Consider the following 22,711-nt stretch of genomic DNA (forward strand, 5'->3'; position numbering starts at 1 on the left):
AGAGAAACCAGAGAAGGTAGGGAAGGTAAAGAGGATTAAGAAAAGAAATAGCAGGCAAAAGCAAGGGAGCCAATTTTTGTAGCTTGCACGTAGTTGAAATATGCTCACAAGCTCACAAATACATAGCTACAATTGGATGTACACACTGGTTACACATGTAGGACTGTATCTAAAGTCGACGTTTCGATCCCCTGACTCCAAATAAACCTGGGATCATCATCAGGACTAATCGTATTAATTTGCCTGGTATAATTCCACGGCGGGGTTTCAATGCAGAGTGAGGTTACTGTGGGCTTCGTTTCCAAGTGCAGCTGCACCTGGGGTCGACCGCTCCAAGCCATCCAGTTTTGTAGAGCAGGGTCCGCCGTTTGCAGCCTGGTAAATTGGAAATCACGGTCACAGTAACGATCCGTGTTTTCGGGTGTTAAGCCGGGTTCTTGTCCCGCAATTGGGGGGGTCCTTGTAGGTCTCGGACCACGATACTAAGGAAGGCGACGCGATGGTCTCTCCTTCTGTGAACCTCCTATCACTTGTTTGTATATACATTCTGATCATCTCACTAATTGTTTAAATAAATATCCTATGCCCGGCTGGGTGTACGGATTAAACTTATAGAACTGACTCTATTCTATAAGACCATTGTGTGAAGCCATTTTTCTCCTACTACTAGGACCTATGTTCTTTATAATACTTGCCTACCCATGGTCCTAATGTATCCATTGGGCCCCCTTGTTTACAAAATAGAGACTTAACTGAGTCGGATAGGACGAGGGGGCAGTTTTGGGCAGCCAGATTCTTGAGCCACTCTTGGATTGGTCGGTGGTTGCTTTTTGGAGAGAATAGGATTAGTTCTGTTTTATCTGGGTTGAGCTTTGAGTGGTTAGCGTTAAACCAAGTTTGGATCTCGGTTAGAGTGACATTGAGGTGTCGGATGTCGCTAGGAGACCTAATTTTGAAATAGACTTGGGTATCATCAGGTTAAAGGTGGTAATTCACTCCAGCTTTTTTCAAGATAATTTTGAGGGGCTCCATGAAGAGATTGAAGAGGGACGGGGAGAGGTTAGAGCCTTGTGGGACCCTCTGTCATTTTTTATTGAAAGTGTGTAGTGAGGTCATCGGCTGTCCAGGAGGAGGGTTAGAGTTGTAGATGGGCATGAATCCTGGATTCAAGTTCTGGTACAGGGACTTCTTTGTTGTTTCTGGTCCAGTGCTTGGTGAGGGAGAGAGAGAATCTAGTTTGCCGGGTTTCCATTACCTAGGGCTGCCTAGCGGAAGTATAAAGGTGAATGAACTAGATCAATGAAATGTGCAATACTGCATATTATATCAAGTTGTTGCTCTGGGTAGATTTTTAGTGCCTCTTGGAAAGGTCTGATTGCATAAATTGACTTTATATAAATTAATATTAAATACAAAACATGCCTTTAGCACACAACAAGAGTCCTTAATATTGGATAAATTAATAATTTTGCATTTGAGCTCAATAATGTGATAGCTCTACATTTTGTGATATTAACAACATGATTCTGCCCAGATATGTTTTTCTCAGAAAAATGAATACCTTATGCACAACTGAGGGATGGTGTGCTTTGTAGGTTGAAGGCTACCAGACAGCACAGTTGTCTGATTTGTTAACAACATCTTGGGGTCTTTCGAAAAGCCTCCCTGGGAGTACATTCACCCATTGCTTACAATTGCCTTCTTTATTTTGTAACTCACATTTGCTTTCTATTTGCTTGCTTTATTTGTTTTAGGCTGTCCAGCTTGAGTTCGTCCCTTCCCATGCCCAAATTCTATTTACTGTATTAATCCACCAGTAATGAATTTCTGTGAACAGGCCTTTAAATCTTGTTGTTATCCTTTCACATTTTCTGTGCATTGAAAGACCGAGTTCAAATGTCAGGCTCTGCCTTCTAGGGAGCTTGGTGTTTACTTTTCTTTCTCTGACTTCAAAGTGAGAGGATTTATGTGACAATCATTCAGGCTACTGGGGTGTGCTGTACAATGTTATTTTTTTCCTAGCATAAAACAAAATGTAAATGTCTGTAAATAAACTGTGCGGATATTTCAGAATACTGAAAGCACAAATGAAGCACATTTTTGGGTAATTCTGATCTGTGATGGAAACAAATATTTTAATACAATCTCAACAAATCAATACACTTAGGAGCCTATTAGGATGGCGGGCGGGCTTTCATCTGCCCGCCACCCTAATGGTGCTGGGAACGGCTGCCAGTGGTGCAGCGGTCCTGCACCGGCAATTAGGATGCCACCGCCACGGTGGCATTCCCCATCCACAACATTGTGATGGGCGGTGCACACAGCACCGTCCACCGCAATGCTGTGGCTGCACTGTGTGCATTTGCATGCACAATGTGGCAGGCACCGCACAGTGCCTGCCATGTTGTGCATGCAAATGCTGAGGGGTACCATAGGTAACCCCCATGTGCCCCCCCAACATCTGGAGGCCTACAATGGGCAACCAACTCAGAAATCCGCATGCCTTTCCGTGGCGGTGTTGCCAGGCTGCTTCCTGCTGGCATCCCAATATGGCTGGCGGTGTCTAGCAGACACCGCCACCATATGCAACCCTTTTCCGCCCGGTCGACCCGTTGACCGGGTGGAAAACATTCTGTTTCCATATCGGAAAAGCGGCGGATGTTCTTCCCGTCCGCCGAGGTCCCCCCGCCACTATAATATGGCAAGGGGGGTGTGGCGATCCGCCCTACATCATAATAAACCCCTCAGTAATAAAATGTCAACACATTATCGTTTGTGTGCCGTACACTTTTATCAGTAAAACTGTATGTCTGTGCAAATGTAATGGTCATTTCAATGGAAGATGTGTTATCTGGAATGACAATGCACTACCACAACATACACACTCCAATTTAACCCAATCCACTCCACTCCACTCCATTGCACTCTACTCTGCCTCACTCCACACTGCGCCACTCCATACTGCATCACTGAACTTTACTCTGCACCACTCCACTATATGCCACTTCACTCAATGCCTCTCTACTCTACACCACTATACTCTATACAAATGCCCTCTACCCCATAGTACTCTATTATGCACCACTGCATTCTTTGCCACTGCACTCCGTGCCAATCCACTCTAAGCCACTCTAATCTAGTCTACACCACTGCACTCTATGACTAGTCACTCTACGACACACCACTCTATGCCACTTCACTCTACTCTGAAACAATCTACTCCCTGCCTCTATACCGCTATATTCTACCCTGTGCCGCTCCACTCCACACTACCTCACTGCTCACTGAGAGACTTGCAGCATTGGATCTGCTCAGCTGCTGTGAAATACTGCATAACAAGATTTGTCACTCCAGAGACCTTCTGTGTCTATCAGGTAGATACGCACAGGACCAGAACCTCAGGCTTTCCAATGACACAAATACACTGGAAATAACAAGAAGAGGCAGTTACCGTCAGTACACTAACAGTACACTAATGACCGCACATTGACTTCAGTGACATACACTTATAGTATTCATCAGTAGCACAACATGAGAGCAGCATAACCTAAATCACAGATTGGACTGTGTGCACTTCTAGGGATAAACAGGTTTAGGTACAAGGTTCATACATATATATCAAAGACTCTGAAGTTCCAACTCTTGGCTGTTCATCAAAGAAACACGGAGCTAAAGTCTTTAACACTTGTACAGTCACAATTCTAGTGCCAAGGTTGCAGGAAGGATCCTGAGTATAAACAAACAAGAAGCGCTGGAGTAAATCACAGAAAGGGTATGGAGGAAAAGTCCATAGTCTTTGAAGATGCTGATACTCTGCCCTGCTTTCTACTATAGGAAGATTAGTGTGCACTTACCTGATATCAAGTACTTAACCTAATTCTTGCACTTGACTGAAGTTCGAAGTAGATCTCAAGGTTTTGACTCAGGGAATTGTGTGTTTCCATAGTTGCTGTGCAGGAGGGAGAGAGGAGGAAGACTTCAAGGGACCTGGAGCCATGGGAACCACCAGTTCCCTTGGACTTGAAGGAGAGTGGAACGATTCTCGGCTCCGGCTGAATTCTTCTGGTGAGTGGAAAGGGTGAAGCTTGTTCCGCAAGGAGCGAGGCCAAGCCACTACTCGGGGTTGGGTGGGGTTTATATAACCTCTCGAAGGCTCAACGGATGTAGCTAGATCACTTGTGGCACATGGGGTGCATGACCATCTGGGAGGTTCTCGAACCTTGAAGAAAACATGTACTAGCACACTCGCTTTGACCTTACAGGTGCAATGTGATGATCAGGATCAAATAGCAAGAAGCTAATTAATCATTTTCGCTCAAACAAACATAATGGAAAGCAACATCTAGGCCCCAGTAACAGTGGAAATAAGCCTTGCCATTGGCTTATGGGATTCTGGGGGGAAGCTGTAGGGATTCAATGGAAAACCACACCAAGGTGCTAGTACCAGCTGGGGCAGATAATCTATTGGTTTGTGAGTTCTGGGGGCGCTTTCAGGGATTAAAGCACAATGAAATGTTGGCTTTTGGGAACATAAGTCATGTTATCATAGTGTGTAATAAAGCAACACATGCTAGTCTCACTACACATAGGGTGCATGAAGGTATTGTGACGTACAACATGGCTAAAACATATTGGCAAAGCCATTAGCTCTTGCATAAGTGAGGCCTATTGGCGTTGCCAATGCTTGTTTTTGTTTAGCTCGTAGAGCTGATACATGCAACTTGCATACTTCGAGCAGCGAGGCTTTCCAAGCGTTAATAGCCAAAATTTGTGATAAGCACTACTTTAAACAGGTGAATTAGAAGGCGATACTATGATATCTGCTTATGTCGTCACTAGCAAGGTGGTGTCCACTTGGTCTTGGTAGCAACACATAATGCCCTATTGCTGGGAATAGAGTAGCTAAATTATTTTTTGCTTAGTTTTCTAAATAGCTTTGCCCAGACACTGTGTGTTTTAGTTTTTTTTTAAACAAGTTTGAAGTGTGCTAGTGGTGATGATGTCACACATGGTCAATTACATGTGTTTTGCCAGTATGGCTCTTCTTCTTGTCTGCCCTCATTTAAAGGTGGACGAAAGATTTCTCTGAAAAATAATTCAGCTGGAAAATTCTGCCATTTTTATTTTCTGCATGAGGAGTGATATATTGTTTAAAAACCTAACATAATGTGATCAAAAACGTGAATTTCGTCTTTGAGCGGACCATGCTTCAAGACTGCAAAACACTGCACAAGGAAGCAAACTGCTGACCGTGATTGTGATTGGCTGTCAACAGCCAATCAGATTGTTATTAAAAAAAAAAAAGTCATCAATTATTAGAATGGTAGTCAATGGCCCTTTGATGAATTGCAGATTGTTAATCTCGCAGCAAAGCATGGACCATTGCAAAATACTGCCTGCTTTTTATTGTAAAATCTGTTTATTGAATAAAAAAGCAAGAACAAAACAAAATCAAACACATTGGAGACAAATGTCCCTGTAAAGGAAAGCATCAAGGGAATCCACCTTTCATAGTATCCAGTGAAACAACATAATAAGAACATACAGAGAGTGGCCTAAACCATGCAGGATATCACCAAAAATTGTAAAGCATGCCTTTGTCGAAGAAATCAATACATGCTGAGTCCCCATCCCCAGTTATATTAACAATATATTCAACTCAAAGAGAGAGGGAAGGGGTATGAATCACTGACAAAATATCGACCACAATAATATCGAAGTCAAAAATATCGACATCCTATCTAGATCATGGTAAGTACAAAAATATCGAGAAAAAAATATCGATGTCAAACATATCGTCATAAATGTTGTTTTCTTTTTAAAAGTTAAAAAAATAATGTAAAATAAAGTAAATAATACATGAAATAAAAGAAACATAGTCACCAATATTAAATGTTTTAAAACAAATCTTAACTAAAACATACGTTTTAAAATAAATGAATCATATACATATAAAATATAATATATAATTATACTTACTTAATAATATTCATAAATAATTATTTTAATAACTTATAAATTGTTACGAACATTTGATAAATTATAAGTACATATAAACACATACAAAAATAATATAAATAAAAAAAATATATATAACAAATTAAAAAACTATATTTTAAATGTTTTTAAAATACATTATGCACAGCTTTAACTAAAACAATACAAAAATATATTAGATAGCAGAGGGAAAAAAAATACTATTCCCACTCCAAAGAGTGCAACAGTAGGGATAGTATTGGATAGCGTAGGGGTAAAAAGTGCTAGTCGCACTCCAGAGAGTGTAACAGTAGGTAAAGTGTTGGATAGCATAGGGGTAAGAATTACTAGTACCACTCCAGAGAGTGCAACAGTAGGGAAGGTGTTGGATAGCGTAGGGGTTATACTTGCTATTCCAACTCCAAAAAGTGCAACAGTAGGGAAAGTGTTGGATGGAATAGGGGAAAAAGTTACTATTCCAACTCCAGAGAGTGCACCAGTAGGGAAAGTGTTAGATAGCGTAGGGGTAAAAATTACTATTCCCTCTCCAGAGAGTGCAATAGTAGGGAAAGTGTTGGATAGCGTAGGGGTAAAAAGTACCATTCCCACTCCAGAGGGTGCAACAGAAGGGAAAGTGTTTGATAGCATAGGGGTAAAAATTACGATTCCCACTCCAGAGAATGCAACAGTAAGGAAAGTGTTGGATAGCGAAAGAGTTAAAGTTACTATTCCCACTCCAGTGAGTGCAACAGTAGGGAAAGTGTTGGACAAAGTAGGGGTAAAAATTACTATTCCAACTCCAGAGAGTGCAACAGTAGGGAAAGTATTGGATAGCGTAGGGGTAAACATCACTATTCCCTCTTCAGAGAGTTCAACAGTAGGAAAAGTGTTGGATAGAGTAGGGGTAAAAATTACTATTCTAACGCCAGAGTGTGCAACATTAGGGAAAGTGTAGGATAGCGTAGGGGTTAAAAATAGCATACTTATCAATTAAATAATTGGTGTAATTAAATTATGATTTATTAATAAATTAATTAAAATTAAAATTAATAATTACTTTAATAACATTAAATTACTTCTCACCCTATTCCCCAATAAACACACAACCCACTCCACATAAAATGTAACACAATTAATATAATTATCAATTAATAAAAATTAATTACCAATTAATAATTTATTAACAATAAATTCGTTATCAATACCAATACGTATTAATTAATAAAAAATGAATTACCAATTAATAATTAATTAATAATAAATGAATTATCAATACCAATAAATATTATTAAATAATGACTTAATTATAATAAATTACTTCCCACCCTATTCCCCTATAAACACACAACCCGCTCCTAAACTAAATTAACACAATTAATATATTTATCAATTACTTAACTAATAAAAATTAGTTACCAATTAATAATCAATAAACAATACATTAATTACCAATACCAAAAAATTACAATTATCAATTAATTTATTATAATCAATTTACTTCCCACCCTATTCCCCTATAAACCCACAACCCGCTCCAATAAAAATTGAATACAATTAATATAGTTATCAATTAATGAATTAATAAAAATGAATAACCAATTACTAATTCATTAACAATACATTAATTATCTATACCTATAAATAAAAAATAATTGCTTAATTACAATAAAATGACTTCCCACCCTATTACCCTATAAACCCACAACCCGCGGCAGAAGTAAAATGCTAAATTTAATCAAAAAAATTACAATTTCTAAAAATTATGAATTAATTTATTATAATTAAATTACTTCCCACCCTATTCCCCTATAATCCCACAACTCGCTATGGTACTACAACTCAAAATTTACTTATTTAAAAAAAAATTACTAACTTCTAAACTATTAATACATATATTTAAAAAAAATACAAAACACAGCAAAACATTTGGAACACATACATATAAAATACATTATAAAAATCCATAAAACTAACATAAACATCAACATTATTAACAGCAATATTTTTGCTATCAATATTACTAACTTCGATATTTTAAAAAACGATATTTCTTACCTTCATGTTGATATTCTGGTCACCGATATTCTTGATGTCGATATTCTGTCCCTATGATATTTAAAACCCCATATTGATGTAGGTCGAAATAAAAAATTCGATATTTTGTCTGGGCACCAAGTCTTTGGGGACCTGTTATGCGTGGCCTCATACCGCCATACCGCCTGCTTTTTGCAATGTATTCACATGTGGGAGGCAGAAGCAAATTGCTCAAAAAAGCCGATGCCCCTTGTCATGTTTTGCTGTGTTGGCACATTTTGGTACTCATTTCCACCGAGAATTTTGGGCCTGGATGTAGATAGTATTCCTAGTTGCAAAGCAAGGATGTGCAGCTTGCACACCAGCAACTTTGCAATTATTGTATATTTGAAGCAGGTTGTTTAAAAAGACCTGTTTTGCCACAAATAAAAGGACAGCAGACCTCTGTCCCTGCAATTGTTTTCCCAAACAGGGCAAATTTTTTTAAGCAGATCATATCTATTAAAGGAACCAGTGCTGTTTTTTTTCTTCAAAAATATGTGTCTCTTTTGGAAAGACTTGGGGGAAAGCAGGCAGTGGCCCTCTGCACCCCATGCCTGCAACTCCCTCCTCCCCCCAGGGGCAGCAGTCAAATTCGCAAAATGGAAAATGTCCCACAGGGCCAGCGTCCCCTTTGTGAATTAGACACCACCCTATGAGGCATCAGTATCTGATCACTGGTTTTGCAACTGCAATTGCAGTCACGAACTATTGATCCGTTTCAATCTGAATCGCAAACAGGAGAGGGAAGCCCCTTTAATGCTACATCCTGTTTGCAGGTTGCAATAGCCTATTTACGAGTCTGAATTTTTTTTCAAACTCATCTTATGTAAGTAGTAAAATTGTATTTTGCTATATCAAACCCTGCAGTTGCATAACACAAAATGACACCCTGCAAAATGTAATGAGGGGTCCCTGAGCCTTCTATATCTTAGAGATTTTCATAGACCTTTGCCTAAATAAGGGGCCCTCTTGAAGGTCTGGGGGGCCACTTGGAGGGCTCGGGTGACCCTGCACTGCAGGTGCTGCAGGGGCCTGTGGTATGCCCCTAAAACCCTGATGAGTTTGTGAATTGCAGGCTTTGCGGCTGCCAAATATCTTGTTACTTCTGGTCCTGGGTTCTGACAGGAAGCAGTGCTTGCCTGGCTAAGATGGCTAGGCTTCTGGACTTTACACAACACATCGTACGGGTAGGGGCAGAAGGAGTGTGGGGTGGGGGCGAGGCCACACAAGTCCAGTCTCAGAAGCATGCCCTATCAGCACCTCTAAATCCATCTGCTCCTCCATGACAAGCAAGGGTAGGGCAATAAAAACCCTCGTCTGCCCCCTGAGCCAGACGGTGGCTGACTCAGAGATGCAGCTTATCAGGGACAGAGCCTTCCCGGCTGATTTAAGGCCTTGTAAAAGAGAGCTCCTGCAGCTTCATGACATACAAAGGGGCTTTGACTTCTCGTCCTCTCGTTTGTTATCCTTTTCGGACCTCACCATCAGTGTTGGTTTTTCTGCCGCTCCCACAGGGGCACCCCGCATGTTGTGTCTGTTTAAGTCTGTGGGTTTTTGTGGACTCCTGCTGGGGGTTAGGTCTTTAAGTGGGGGGAGTAAAACAAAAGGCTTTACTGTGAGCACTTAAATCAGGTCTGTCAACTAGATCTGTAAAGATACAGTGGGAATTGTGTAAAGGCACTTCCCTCGTGCGTCGGGCTCTGGAGAGGAACAACAAGGGAAACTGACCTAACCTGCCATGCAATCAATACAATAAAACTTACCCAAGGAAATACAAGTATCATAGTATCTCATTAAACCATCTGCCGGTTTATAGGTAAATTACATATAAAAGTATAGCATTCAATATGTATAGCTTGGGTCTAAAAAAATTGCCAGGTGATCGCCTGCTAGGATAGGTTTACTGGTAATTGTGTGCTTTAAGTGGCGATTTTCTATAACTGTGGTGGTTCCTTTATGGAAAACTTCACAAACTTTGCGAAGTTTGAATTTTGATACGCTTTTCAATCCTGGATATCGCTTTGAAAATCATGTCTCCTCAATGATGATAATGGTTTTACAGCTATAGTTTGCAGGCAGTAGTTAGTGCTCTTCTAGTGAGCCACAGAGTGATGAAAATCTGCGTAACGTGTAAGTCTGCATTCTTTTTCAGCAAGTAATTATCATGCAAATATGAAATGAAATGAAATAAAAACAGGTTTTGTAAAGCGCTCGAATACCCGAGTGCCTCTTGGCGCTAGTCAATCACAGAAAGGTTGATACAGTGGGCTGGATTTGTAAACTAAATTTTTAAAAGCCAGGTCTTAGGATTCTTTCTAAAAGAGAGCAGAGATGGACAGTTTTTTTTTTTTTAGGTGAAGAGGTGAGGCGTTCCACCGTTGAGTTGTACCATAGATAAAACTTCTGCCACCCCAGCAGAATCTTTTAAGTTTGGGTACTATAAGATTGACTGCTGACGATGAACTAAGGGGCAAATTATCAAGGATTCATCGCCGAGTTATCAGCACTTTATCGCAGCTAAAGTGGCGATGAATTTACCGCCCCATTCACAAGCTGGTGCAAACAGCCCATAACACCTGTTTACCTGCCATAACAGCTGCAACAACATCGCCACAGAAGACCCCCGCAACTTTCGCTAATGAGATGCAGAGTAGGCGTTCCCGTGCATTAAGCCGCGAGAAGACCACTCTGCAACATTCTCAACGACCAGCCAGATTGGCGATGAGAACCCAAAACAGGCGATAAGGCGCGTTAGCAGCATGAAATTAACACCTGCTCTGACGACAGCCTGCTCCAGAAAAGGGAGCCCAGCCGAGAGCCACACCTGAAGGGCAACAAATGCCATGGAGCCACTGACCATGCAGCTGGGAGCCCCAACAGGGCCACACAACCACCGCCTCCACCCCCAGGAACCTCCCCCTCATGCCCTTCCTGGGCAAGACATGTCACATCAACTTCACGTAATCATCATATCCAAAATAATTCACCTGATGTCGCACAACCACAACAGGCAACATGCATGTGTCGTCACAAAAATGATCATCACACATTCACCGTTGAATTACCAAACAAAACATTTTATTCAACAAAACTCAAAATAACAATTTTGAAGACTCAGGGACAATCTGTAGGTCAAAGCCTACAAGACAAAAATCCAGATAAGAAGGCGTGTCATGTGCATATCAAAGGACAGAGAGAGAGCGAAAGAGAGAGAGAGAGATAAAGAGAGAGAGAAAGAGAGGGAGAGAGAGACAGAGAAAGAGAGGGAGAAAGAGAGAAAGAGAGGGAGAGACAGAAAGAGAGAGAGAGACAGAAAGAGAGGGAGAGAGAAAGAGAGACGGAAAGAGAGGGAGAGAGAGAGAGACGGAAAGAGAGGGAGAGAGAGACACAGTGGAAAGAAGAGAGGGAAAGGGAGAGTGCTGACACTGCACTCGCAGGCCTTACTGCTCACCTGCTGGCACTGGTGTTTCTCCAACCACGTGCCGTATCCACTGCAGTTTGCCAGGTCCCTCATTGGAAACAGATCCCTCATTGGAAACAGAGTCCAGACACATGAATGGCAGAGTACATACAATTGCACACGCAATCATAGCCTGTCAACCCCTATGCACCCAGGCAGCTGCACCCCAGCCCCTTCTGACACCCAGGGGTGCATGCCCACCCCTACGCACCCAGATAGCTGCACCCCAGCCCCTCTTGCCACCCAGCGGTGCATGCCCACCCCTGTGCATCCTGGCAGCTGTACCCCAGCCCTCTCGCTGCCCAACAGTGAATGCCCACCCCTGCCCACACAGGCAGCTGCAGCCCAGCCCCTCCCACTGCCCAGCGGTGCATGCCCGCCCCTGCCCACCCAGACCTCACTGCTCACCTTCCACCACTGGCATTACGCAAAGAGGTCCCACCATGTGCCGGTGCAAGCACTAAGCCTGGGGCCCGTGAACATGGCACCCTCCAAATCATGCAGCCCCGCTCCGCGGGCCACCAGGTCTCACACTTGATTCTGGGTCTTCATTTTGCTATGGCAGAGGACATTACAGTGCACATGGCATCATCGCAGGCTGCACACCCGCTCAGCCCTTGAGGTGCCACTAACTCTGCGACCCGCGAGGCAACGCCAGGTGGCGGTAGGCACGCACTATCGCTGGCTCAGGCCTACACTGCGGTCTAGCACGGCTCACAATGATCGTCACCAGTCCGGACCGCCAGGACAGGGCATCATCGCAGGCTGCACACCCGCTTAGCACTTAAGGTGCCCCTACCTCAGTGCACCGAAAGTCACCGTCCAGTGACGGTGTGCCTGTGCCGGCTGCAGTGTATCCGGTGCCACCAAGTCTGTGTCCCGCAAGTCATGGACCCTCTCTGATTGAGTATTGTGGTGCGAACGACATCATATCACCTCTGGCCCTCGGGAATGTGATGCTGCAGGGCCCGAGGCCGTCATGCCTACATTAACACCACATGGATACACCCAGATAGAGAGTGGAAATGGCGTCGAGCACATGAGCCCGGCCCTTTTTATTGGCAGGGTCACATGTCCTGTGATGCGTGTGCTGGATGGGTGTGGTGTGGGTGTAAACCAGCCGTGAGGGAGTGGCTGTGGCATGCTGACAACTAGACCTGTGATCTGCAGATCACTACAGGGAAAACCTGGCACATGTAGCATTGTTGTTGTCCCCTGTGAGCATGAGCGGAGTGGGCTGGCCTGGCATATGCCAGTCCTGCATAAGGGTTTGAACAATGACCCTGGGGCTCTGGGCATGGTTCCGTACTGGGTTGGACAAGGAAGTAACTAATATGTGTGTCCCTGTTGTTATGTCGGCGCCACCAGGACCGCATTCGGCAATGTGTTACCCTGCGACCCAAGTCCAATGACATCAGCAACATGGACGTAAGGGGGAATCAATGACCCCACATTCATCCATACTTCCACACTTGAAAGATCATAGACATGACACATCTGTGTGAATACGAAAGTTTAATGCACATTCAGTGGAGTGTTGCAGGTGGAGCAGTACAGGGCCATGCAAACCCCACCTTACAATGTTGGCCCGTAGAGGGCCAGCCAGAGTCGTTCAGGGAATGACAAGTCCAAAGATAGAGGAAGAGTTCAGTCCTCAGTCTGATTGCTGTGTCATTGGCAATAAAACAGAATATGGCAGTCCATGTCGAGGTCCAAGGTGAGTGTCGCAGAGTGTATTTGGGGACAGTGGAAGGTGATGATGCAGAGGGCAGAACCAAGCAGAAACTGGCCATATGGCGGAGAAGAATGATACTGCTTCCTTTGTACCATGAAGGCAGATTCATCCGCATCTTCGACTTCTGCTGTGTGCCTCAAGTGTGGGTGGTGGTGTTCTGTCTCCAGCACTGTGTGGCACTGACACTTCAGGGGGCGGAGAAGGGGATGTAGTGGTAACAGCAGCAAGTATCAGTGTCAGGCCTTGTTGCAGCAATGCCATGAGGATGGTCTTGAGGTCATTGAGGAACCCAACTGCCTCTCGCTGGTGTGTAGCTGTGGCAGCCGCTCTTTCTGCCTGCGTCCACTCCATGGTCTCCATTAACCGCCGCATGTGTCCCAACTCCTGGGTGACACCGCTGGAGCCCCTCTGACTAGACAGTTGTTCTAGTCTCTGAGTCAGGGCTCCAGCGATGTCAGCCATGGTCCATTGGAGAGCATGGAGCAGACTGTGTGTGTCCGTTAGGGACCGTGAGTGGTCCCTGATGGGACTTAGACACCCACATGTGACATCTAGTTTAGCTACCATGTGGTCAAAGCACACCTGGACCTGTTCAGCCAGATACTCCTGGCACCCCAACACACGGCATTGGAAGGCCATGTGTTCTTCGTGGGGGTCCTGGGAGGCAACCGTGGTGGTGGGTGCTGCCTGCTGTGTGGTCTGTGCAGGAGTTGGGGTCTCCTCATAGCAGCTGGGCTGACCTGCTCCTGGAGGTGGGCTGCGGAGGCTCTCCACAAGCTGTTGGAGGGCGTCGGAGTTGAAGCTGTGGCGCAGGACTCCCACCTCCAGTCTGCATTGCTGCCTTCCTGTTGTTGGCGAGTTTCAGCTTGGTTTTGGGTTTGACATCATTCCAGCACCTCTTGACCTCTTCCATTATCCTCTTCAGCACTCCGACTGCATTTACCTTATCTACGATGGACTGCCATAGTCCATTATTTGTTGCCAATGACACAGTGGAGGTGACAAACAGTTGTTGATGGTGTTCTATCACCTCCATTATCAAGATCCTGTTTTCCTGCGACTGAACCGCTTCTTCCTACTCCTATTCTCCTTGGCCTTCCCTGACCCAGAGGTCCCAGGCTGGTCCTCTGATGGGCTTGTGGGGTTCTGGTTGTCCTCCGTACTTGCTCCGGCAACATTCATTGTGCTTCACTCTTGTTTGGTATGTGTTTGCATGTTTTTTTCTACTTTTATGGTGATTTCTCCCGCCTGACGTGTGTGAATTGCAGGTCTGTCGCTGGTTTACGCTGGTTTTCGTATCGCAATTGTACTCGCAAGTTTTTTTTAGTTTGTGTTTTGCATTTTTGCGGCGTTGCGTTGAGTATATCGCGGATATTTGAAGCGTTATTGTGGGCCTATCGCATGATACCGCATGATGTGAATGCTACGTTAACACAGCATTATTTTCCCGGGATAGACTGTGATAAGGAGAGTTGTGTTAAGCGAATTTTGCAGTAACTATCACACGTTCTTGAGAATATCCCCCTCAGAGCCTTAGTAGGAATGTACCTAACAAACTTCTTCTTGAAGTATTCTGGGCCCTCATCACGTAAAGTTTTGAATGCAAAGAAAAGCGCCTTGACATCAATTCTCTTCTGTACTGGCAACCAATGAAGATCCTTAGGGCCTTAGAGGCTGATTTGTGTCTCAGGCATTTCTGTAGGTTGATATAAAGACCATTACAGAAATACCTTTTAGAGAGAGTAAGGGCAGTTACTACTAGTTTCCCTAGATCCATTGGGATGAATGGCAGAATTTCTCTCAGGATTTATAACATGAGAAAGCCACTGAAGGTGATTACATTCACCTGTTTGTCAAATGACAAATGATTATCAAAGATAACACCCAGATTTTTCACTTTTTCTACTGGGGTTGGGATCGAGCCTTGATCAGATGTCCACCAGTTGGGGACCAGAAGGAAACTTTGTTTCCTAGCAGTAAAACTGCTGTTTTCTCAGAGTTTAGTTTTAGGCAATTATTTGCCATACTATTGTTAAACTGTCTCATACAATTATGTAAACTGTCCGCTACTTCTTGGTGATTGCCAGAGACTGAGGCAATAATTTGAGTATCATCAGCATAGCTAATGACCGAAAACCCCATTTTCTTTTTGTCAGGATCAAGTGCGCCAGTCCGAGTATGAATGGGTGCAGAAGGGCTTGTCTTTGGCGAGCGTACTGCACACCAGCAGCATGGACGTGCTCTCCGTCTGCTTAAATATCCCAACATCCAGGACTAGGGGGAGGGATAGGGATGTGTCCAGGCATCGCTCTATCAACGTGAGGGTGAAAATGAAACCCAAACCGGAGTCCATCTATTCCGTATGTAGAGTGGCAAGATCCTGTTCCAAACTACAAATACTGGAAAAGAAAAGCAAACTAAAACAAAGAGGAGAAACTCTAATGACACCTATAAACATTGAAAATACTCGTTCCAATATGATGCAGATATGCCAGGATCATGGGAACTAGGCACCTCCCAAAAGGTCATCAATCAATCAATCAATCATAGCATTTTTAAAGTGTGCTAAATACCTATGAGGGTCTCAAGGCGCTGGGGGAAGGGTGGGCCGTTACTGATCGAAGAGCCAGGTCTTGAGGAGTTTTCTGAAGGCCAGCAGGTCCTGAGTCTGTCGTAGGTTGGTGGGGAGAGCGTTCCAGGTCTTGGCGGCGAGGTAGGAGAAGGATCTGCTGCCGGTGGTGGTTTTCTGGATACGAAGAACGGTGGCGAGGGCGAGGTTGGCTGAGTGGAGACTTCGGGTGGGGGTGTGGAAGCTGAGTCGGTTGTTGAGGTATGTAGGTCCGGTGTTGTGTGGGGCTTTGTGTGCGTGGATGATGAGTTTGAAGGTGATCCTCTTGTTGACGGGGAGCCAGTGCAGGCCTCTTAGGTGGGGTGTGATGTGGCTGCGTCGGGGGACGTTGAGGATCAGTCGTGCCGAGGCGTTCTGGATTCGTTGTAGTTGTCTCAGGAGCTTGGTTGTTGTTCCTGAGTAGAGGGCGTTCCCGTAGTCGAGTCTCTGGTGATGAGGGCCTGGGTGACGGTTTTTCTCGTGTCGGGAGGGATCCATTTGAAGATCCTGCGGAGCATGCGGAGGGTGTTGAAGCAGGACGCGGAGACGGCGTTGACTTGCCTGGTCATGGAGAGGGTGGAATTGAAGATGACCCCCAGGTTGCGGGCATGGTCTGTGGGTTCCGGGGCTGTGCCTAACGATGTGGGCCACCAAGAGTCGTCCCAGACTGATGGGGTGGGTCAGAGAATGAGGACCTCCATCTTGTCTGAGTTAAGCTTCAGTCTGCTGTCCTTCATCCAGTCGCCTACGGCCTTCATTCCTCTGTGGAGGTTGGCTTTGGCGGTGTGGGGGTCTTCAGTGAGGATTATGATCAGCTGGGTGTCGTCGGCATAGGAGATGATGTTGGGGTTATGTTGTCGTGCGACGTGGGCGAGCGGTGCCATGTAGATATTGAACAGCGTCGGGCTGAGAGAAGATCCCTGTGGGACGCCGCAGATGATCTCGGTGGATTTCGAGTGGAAGGGTGTGAGGCGGACGCTCTGGGTTCTGCCGGAGAGGAAGGATGTGGTCCAGGCCAGGACCTTCTCTTGAATTCCGGAGTCATGGAGGCGTGCTGATAGGGTGCGGTGGCAGACTGTGTCAAAGGCTGCCGATAGGTCCAGGAGGATGAGGGCGGCAGTTTCTCCTTTGTCCATCAGGATCCTGGTGTCGTCAGTGGCGGCGGTGCGGGCGGTCTCAGTGCTGTGGTTGCTGCGAAAACCGGATTGGGAAGGGTCTCGGATGTTGTTCTCTTCGAGGTAGCTGGTTAGCTGTTTGTTGACAATCTTCTCTGTCACTTTTGCCGGCAACGGGAGCAGGGAGATGGGCCGGAAGTTCTTGAGGTCCTTAGGGTCCGCCTTGGGCTTCTTCAGAAGGGCGTTGATCTCGGCGTGCTTCCAGCTTTCCGGGAAGGTTGCTGTCTCGAAGGAACTGTTGATTGTTTTCCGAGGTGGGGTGCGATGGTTGTGTTGGCTTTGTTGAAGATGTGGTGAGGGCAGGGGTCAGATGGGGATCCGGAGTGGATGGAATTCATGGTTTTGATGGTCTCTTCGTCGCTGACGTTGGACCAGACGGTCAGGCGGCTGGTGCGGGTGGTGGTCGCAGGGGTGGTGGGTGCGGGGGTGTTGAAGTTGAAGCTGTCGTGGATGTCGGTGATCTTGCAGTGGAAGAAGGTGGCCAGAGAGTCGCACAGGTCTTGGTCATGGTTTAGCGGGTCAAGGAAAACAATATAGATGCAGTGTTGGAAGAGCTGTGCTTTCTGTGCTAGGCTGCTAGATGCGCTCTCCATCTGCTTAAATATCCTAACATCTGGGATCAGGGGGAGGGAAAGGGGCGTGTCCCGGCACTCGCTCTATCAACGTGAGAGTGAAAATGAAAACCAAGCCGGAGTCCAGCAAGTAGCACGAACCATACTTTCCAGATTGTATTTGGATTGGGAAAGTTCAAATCGAATGAAAATGATCGCCCTTAGGCCCTCATTATGGGTGATGGTATTCACCCCAGAGCACTAACTCCGGCACGGAGGGTGATACCCCCACTGGGCCACTTCAATTAGCCTGTATCTCCAGGGTCAGTAACACAGGACTCAGTTTTACTAGGTGCATGTGTGCAGCCATTGAAACCACTTCTGAATCCGGGACAAGTATTGTAGGACAGCAGCACAGTCCAGCTCTACCCGACCTCTGCAGTGCCATGGGAGGAGCATGCAACACTTCATCATATCACCACCATACGCTGCCCTGACTCCCACTACAGTGCTGTAGTATCCAAGCACCAAAATCAGGCAAACGCTCTCTGACGGTTTAAGCAGAGAAAAAAAGCTTACAGAACCATAAAAGAAAATTGGAATATTTTCCAAATTCAAGAAAGTTTAAAATCAGGAACGCTGCAAAGGTTGGTGACTGGAGGAAAACTTTGCCTATCCCTACTATGAAAATATAGTTGTTTGTACTCCAGCAGTTGGTAACACTACATGATTAGGTGGAAGTAAGGGCGGGGTTGAGCTAATCACCGGATGCCAAACGCAAGTTGGAGGTGAAGCCGAACAGCAGAGGAGCAGGAAACAGTTGACAGTCCACCCGCAACCTGTAGCCGGCAGTCCCCAGTTCATCAGCAGGCATGGGCGTAGTTCGTGGAGTTTTGCAATGCTGAACTCCGCAAAGTTACAAAAAAACTCCTCGAAGTTCCGCGAGTGGCAGAGTGCAGGGCGAACTGCAGTTTATGATGGTTTTCCTGCAGCTCGGGTTACAAATTCCACCCGAGCAGCAGCTCAGGCTCGCAAACTTCTCGCTTGTGATCCCGAACTTACCGTTCGGGATCACGAGCTGGGAAAAAACTCCGCTGCACATCGCAAAGCAGAGTTTTCTGCATTCCACGAGCTCCGCGGATTGCGAAGTGCAGAAAACTCTGCAAATGGAGCGAAGATCACCTGCCAGGCCTATTCATCAGGGCCTGCAAGGGTCCTCAGCCCAGCTGTCAAACAACAGACCTGTACTGCAGAGTGGGTAGATGTGTTGTTACTTACTGGTAATCCTCATTTCCCCAATTAAGTTCCTTCCTGTCGGGAGGTGGGAATGCCTTACTATTGTAAGGACTGGGATGAGGAGGTCCTATGAGTGGGTAATAGCTGTGGGATGCCAGAGCTGCTAGGCGGTAACTGCATAGTCACTCAGCTGTTACCCTGGTGAGAGTATGTGGCCGACGTTAGGTCGGTGCAGCTTGCTTACACAGTGGAGACTGCCCATATATACTGCCTGCTACTCGCCAGCTAGTCAGACTGCCCACAGGCTTGCAAGCTCTGCCCAGCGCTGCTTAATACTGCCCATTGCTCCCGCATTATTTTTACTGCACCCCTGCTTGTTCCTTGTGCCTTGTAGCCTCTCTTTGTCCCTGCACTGATACAGTATATGAGGAGAGGAACTATGAGACCCGTTGTCTGTGTCTCGCAGCCTACAGCTCTTGTGCTTCAAAATCTCAAGTTTAAAAAGCTTAAAACCAACACTCTTCATCCTTCCTTTGTGGGTTTATATATTCAAACTTCAGTCATCTTAATATCCTCCTCTAGGTCTGTGTTGTGCTTGTGTCCTCTGCAGTAAATTGCTCATAGAGAAGTCAGCAACACCTCACAAATTGTAGTTCAGGACCAGCTTCTCAAATTTAGGCAGAGGAGTCAATGTCCACTAAGAAATCAAGAAAAGGTCAACCAAAACACGCAAGGAGTTGAAACCTTGGCTGGAGACTTTTTTCACCTTTTTGTTGGGTTTGTCTCCAAGGCTGGAAAATTGTAAATCAAATCTCATAATGAGGCGTAATCAAACAGGACCCCTTAAAAAACAGAGCTACCAAAAGTAACAAAGTACTACAGGGAACTCTGAACCTAATAGGAAAAACGGTAAAACAGCAACAAACGCGCTTACATGGCATTCAAACAAACTTGAACTTCAGATCGACCTAATGCCATCAGTAGCTAACTCCATACAAACATAGACTCAAACATCGCTAACCTTGAAACATAACCAAACAAAACTGTGATAGCATGAGCTATGCCTGCGCCCCTATTGTAGACAAACTGTGTACCCTCCCGGAGTTACTTTCATGACTGGTGGATAACCTTAAGGTGATAAACCATAATATACTCAAATATATAGACCCACAACAGCAACCACAGAACTGCCCACAGATACCCAACTCGGGAAAGTAGGAATGCTGATTTCTAGCCCAGACAAGAAAACCAAAGTGACAGGCAGAATTTAGGGACTGAAATGGGTGCACAAAATCAACAGTCTAGTACAGTACTGACACAGCCAATATAGCCAATAATCCACCCAATTAAACCACTAACTAGGAGCGAGAAATTTTTTTACAAAAAGGAAAATCCACCTAAAATGTTAGGCCAGCTACATATGAAAGGTCTGACTAATATAATCAATCATAACGACCAACCCCAATCAAAAACCTTTCCAATCTTCAGTAATCTGCAAAAACAGGTCGTACACACCAATGTAAGCACTCCAAGGGATGGAACTATAGACCCAGTTGTCATCAATAATCTAGGCCCTAATGGGAGTTCAGCACCCTGCAGCCTTTGCATGACTATGACTCAGATGCCTGGAACACCACAAACTTGCATGGAACACAAGGCACAAAGGGCACTTGAACCCCAAACAAAAATGCACATGTTTGACAACATGCCTGCAGGCATTCTTGGGAAATACCAACTTACAAGACCAACTACGCTTTCAAAAGAAGCAGAAGTATCAGTTACCATGAGATTTAAGAACATCGTCAGTGGTGTTAACGTCAACAAGTGGGACCATTCCATTCAGCCACCCTCCCGAAGGAACAATCTGGAACACTTGTCTAAGCAGGCATCAAGAGACATCAGCAGAAGTACTCGAGCTATGGTTGGATCACCAACAGGTAGCAACACTTATGATTTCTCTAGGACAACCACCAAGAGGGGCCATGATGGTACTATTACTCAACTCATCCCGTGAACACTATATACCTCAAGGGGTTATATATCTCACAGCACCTTGCAGGTCTTCAGTGTTTCTGTGCTTAATATACTATTCTGCGGCATTTGGTGGTGTTGATCAGTACATACTATGGTCAAAGGTAGCTCAGCTAAGCATTTCTCATTCTCTTTTGAAGGCAATGTTCCTGTCTATTCGGAAACATGGGTCTGTGTCAAGCTAGGCATTGGAACTAAAACTACATCTGATATACCAACACCCCATGGCCCCATCTTGTTCAATCTCTATACAGCTGACTTGGTGTGAGCCATATCCAGAACCAAAACTGTTCCACCACGGATTGGCACACATAGACTTCTTGTATTCCAAAAAGCAGATGACTTGATCATTCTAGACCATACGAGAAATGGATTGCTGCAAGCACTGGAGCAACTAAAGTTTTACAATGATGGAAACAAGTTTATAGCCAATGCTGGGAAAACAAAGGTCAAGATATTTGGTAAATATAAACATAATTCCAAACAGACATGGAGTTTGGGGAATTTGAAGATTTATAATACAACAAAATGCAATTACTTGGGTGTGGGGTTTTTGGACAATCTTAAGACAAACATATACTTACAGTCTTTGACAAAGAAAGCCTTAGCACTGGCGGTCACCCTTTGCAAACTATATAGTCCTTCATACAAAGCAATCTTACGAATTGTTCGTGCAAAACTACTACCCAGTATCTCCTGTAGCCATTTAGCTTACCCTGGGAAACTTTTGGCAGCATTAGATAGAATCGGGTGCATAGCTTATAGGCAGCTTTGTTATTTAACCAACTACATAAGGCAATCGTTGTTCCCTCTTGAGTTTGGTCTAAACAGACTAGACATAATATTCTAGTTGTCCCACATCAAATACTACCATGTCCTTGCCGAAGCAGACTTAGGTTCTCTAAAATGGATCTTACTGGAAATTGTCACGTTCTCAACCCCTGGCAGCATATCTAATAAAAGCTGCCTTCGACCTATTGGTCAGCCTCAAGACAGTAACCACAACATGCATAAGTACTCAGCGCCCTCGATTTGCGCTCCCAGAGAGACTGGGTGCCTGTGTCTGCTGTCTCTAACCCAGCAATGCAGCTCAGGTTGGAGACAGCTTTAGTGCGCATGAGAGTTTGGCTGGCCTGAGACGACTGGCCAAACCGTCATGCACACTGATAACAGTGCCCACCACTCCCACTGTGACTGCCCCCCTCACCGTGGGATGGCTCTGCCCCCAAGCCTCGGCTGCAAGAGCAACAACAAAAAACCCCAATAATAAACATGTTTTATTAGCGTTTTTATTTTTTACCTTTTTGAGGCTGCTGACGGGAGGGGGAATGCTCCTCCGCCATTGCGGAGGAGCCGCTGCTGCATAATTACCCAGGCTATGAAATGAATGTTGAAAAAATAGGTTCTGGGCATTTTTCAAAAGGCGGACCTGGGGAAAAGGATGTACCATATGCACACATAATTGCACGCTCTTACGAGGCAAATAAGGTATGGCCATATCTTTGTAAGTCACACAAATTTAATTTTTTCTCATATTTCCTTTTGATAATTGATACTTGTGTCTTCAGACGCTTCAGGATCATAACAGATCTACACCCTTTTTGGATGTAAAAAACATTGTCACTTTCAGAAATTTCAGATCCTTAGGAGTCCACCTCACTTCAGGTCTTAATGGACACTATTTCCAGCCCTGTACTTTTCACCTATAAATGATTGATTTCAGGTGTGTTAGTTTAATTAGTTCAATCAAAGCAAAGCAGAGCTACAACTCCCAGAATGTATCATGCTATCAACAAATATCCAAGACTAGAAACAGTGTCTAAAATGACCTAGAATGAGTCGGTCACCCTAGTTAGAAGTGAC

The sequence above is a fragment of the Lissotriton helveticus genome, chromosome 12, assembly GCF_964261635.1.
Source record: "Lissotriton helveticus chromosome 12, aLisHel1.1, whole genome shotgun sequence".
Classification (NCBI taxonomy): Eukaryota; Metazoa; Chordata; class Amphibia; order Caudata; family Salamandridae; genus Lissotriton; species Lissotriton helveticus.